The following is a 3,032-nucleotide window of genomic DNA, read 5'->3' on the forward strand; positions in this document are numbered from 1 at the left end:
TGTTCAGCTGCTTCAGAGACAGGAAATCCTCAAGCCTGTAAATGTCATTCTGACCTCTGAATGATCAATTTTCTTCCTGCATCATGAGGTTTGATTAAAAAATTATTGCCTGAGCTGGTTACCTGTAAGTGCTTTTGAAGCTCATAAAGTAATCCAATCACTTTGGAATCTAATTTTGATATTTATCCCAATGACAACCTGTTCATAAAAGAATTAAGGTAATTTTTGCCAATACCCTGTGAGACATTTATTCAAATTAATTGTTTTTGGCATCTTGCTGCCTGTTTGCTACCTTTTCCATTTAAATCCAACTTTGCTTTCTAAAATACTCAGAGACATTTTATTTTCCAATAAATACCCTCCAATACTTTGAATGTAAAAGAAAATAATTCTGGGCAGTTTTACTTTCCCCATGTATTTTTCTTGTGCCAAATCTTGAAAAATGGTAACCTGTCTATAAAGTTTGCTGCAGGTACCCTGTGTCAGGCAGGTTTCATTGCTGAGAAAAGTAACTGAAAAAACTGGCTTATGAGAGGCAAGATCTATTTGGACTCATGGTTTCAGAATTGTCAGACTGTGGTCTCTGGGTCTTCTCATGTCTAGGATTGTGTGTTTCAAAGCAGAACATCATGGAAGAATGGATGTGGTGGAAGTTTATGTTGGAAAAGAAGCATAGAGAATGAGAGAGGAAGGACCTGTCAATCAGATATAGCCTTCAAGAGCAGAGCCCCAATAATCTGCTTTCTCCAACTAACCCCCACTCATGTTTTCCATAACCTCCTGTGTTAAGTCATTATAAACTCAACTGTGGATTCTTTTATATCCACTCCCAGTAACCTTTTAAACATAGGCATACATCTTCAAAGTGTTTCTGTTTAGTGGAAACTTAGCTTTATAAAATCTAAATAATACAGGTTTAAAAATGTCAGAATATAGTATAAATCAAGGATATGTATTCATCCTTCTCCTCCAGGAACCAAAATTGTTATATTATTTCTATTTATCAAAAATATGATCTAATTTAGGAACCTTTCATTTTGACGTAATTTTAAACTCTGTGACATCTTCCAGGATCATATTGACCAAGTTATCAAATCCTTGAAGTGTACCGACAATTTTCTGTTTACCACTCTTCATCACAGTGAGCATTTTTGATCCTATGCGCTTATCCATAGATCCAGTGTCATGACCTGGGAAGGGTTAGTGGTCACTTTAGCTGCCAAAGCCATGTCAGAAGTCCCCTGATATATTTTGTTGACTCCCTATGGGAGGCCTTACCCTTTTGGAGGAGTGGATGCAGGTGGGTTGGGGGGAAGGCAAGGGGGTGGGAGTGGGAGGGAGCAGGAGGAGGGGTAAGAGGGGTTGGTATGTAAAATGAATAAAAAAATTTAAGAAAAAAGTCACCTGATCCTTTATTACCCAGTACAAACTCTATTAAAAATTCTATTTACTGATAGGGATACTCTTAAAGATTAATCTTCCCCCAAATATGTTTATATCATGGAGTTCTGCTTAGGGATATAGATAAATAATTGTTTGCTTCCAGACTCCATCACATTTCACATCATCACCTAACATGAAGGAGAAACTCAACCAAGTAGGTAGGCTACATTCTTTTCAGATTATGGCTGCATTCTTTACCTTGTTATGTTTTCTGGACAAGTAATGAGGTGATCTCATTCATCTTTTGGGATTCTGCTTTGGCATGAAATGCATAAATAATATCATTTGGTCACCTTTGCCATTTTTTTTGGTGGAATTCATTTCTTGGTCCCACGTTTATCTTCCCCAGATGATATAACATTTTTGGATAAGGTTGTCTTTGGCTGCTTACCATCTTCTATCCAGGAAACTGTAGAGATCTCGAGTGTGTTCTGTAAATGTCCCCTAAAATGCAGAGAAGCAGGAACTCACATGTTACTGCTTAGTGTGGAGCTCAGGAGACAAAAATACCCCTTGTGCACTATTAGTCCTCCAAATAATTATACATGACAAAGTTTATGAAAGACGCTTGCCTTTTTCTCCAAAAATTCTGAGAATTTATGCAAAAAATAATAACACAATTCTTGTTTCAGAGGTCATTAGACTGTATGAAATGTTTCCAATACACATACACATGCATAACATATAATAGCCTTTTCTACAAAGCTGTAAGAAATAGAAGCATTTGGTTAAAATAAGAATTAGTACTCCAAAAGGCACTAGCTCGGGGTAATAGCTCCCATTTTAATTGGGATTCTTATTGCTCACAGCATATGTTCTTAAATTCATTGTAGCTATGCTTTTGAATCTCCCACTTCAGAGACCATAGTTTACTTATTAGATCAGAACTATTTAAAATTCACCTTAATAAGCTTTCAAGGCAAGTGTGAAGCACAAATAAATGAAAATGGTTTTCACTTAAGTATATCAAAGGGTTGGTTCATATTAGGGTGCTTAAACAAAATGCATTAATGCTGAATGCCTTTTACTATTAAAACACCTACACATGGTAGCTCTGCAAATTTCAGTCCAACAGCTTCTGATCAAATGGTTCTTAAATCTTGATGAACATAGGGGTCATTTCGAGCACCGTTTCTGGGTAATGCAACTGTGGTACTCCTGAGAACAGTACTTTTTGAAGAATTTCTCATTTGATTAGATTTTTGTTTGTTTTTGGAAATGCCCAACTTCTCAGTGATGAGATAATAGAAACCTTGATATGCTTCATACATAAGCCATTTCTTCCTCACATACTCATGTAATCATTTTCACGTGTATATTGTGTGCCTGATTCTATGTATGTGCATCATGTATGTGTAGGAGTCTACGGAAGTTAGAAGAGGTGGTTGGACCCCCTGGAATTGGAATTACAGGTGTTTATGAGCCACTATGAGGATGTTGGGAAACAAACTTAGGTCCTTTGTGATAGTAGTCAATGTTCTTAACTGGTGAGCTGTGAGAGCCAAAGTTACATTTTAAGTTTTAATGACTATGCCTAAGATATCCATGAAACAAAAATACTTCTAATCTGCAAGCCCTTTGCCCAAGGA

The 3,032-nt window shown here is 36.6% G+C and overlaps 1 pseudogene; it reads right to left on the minus strand.

The window, feature by feature from the left end:
* Positions 1–956: 956 nt before the first annotated feature.
* Positions 957–1,229, minus strand: LOC131920415 (U6 snRNA-associated Sm-like protein LSm5; annotated as a pseudogene).
* Positions 1,230–3,032: the final 1,803 nt, after the last annotated feature.

The sequence above is a fragment of the Peromyscus eremicus genome, chromosome 10 (genome assembly GCF_949786415.1).
Source record: "Peromyscus eremicus chromosome 10, PerEre_H2_v1, whole genome shotgun sequence".
NCBI lineage: Eukaryota > Metazoa > Chordata > Mammalia > Rodentia > Cricetidae > Peromyscus > Peromyscus eremicus.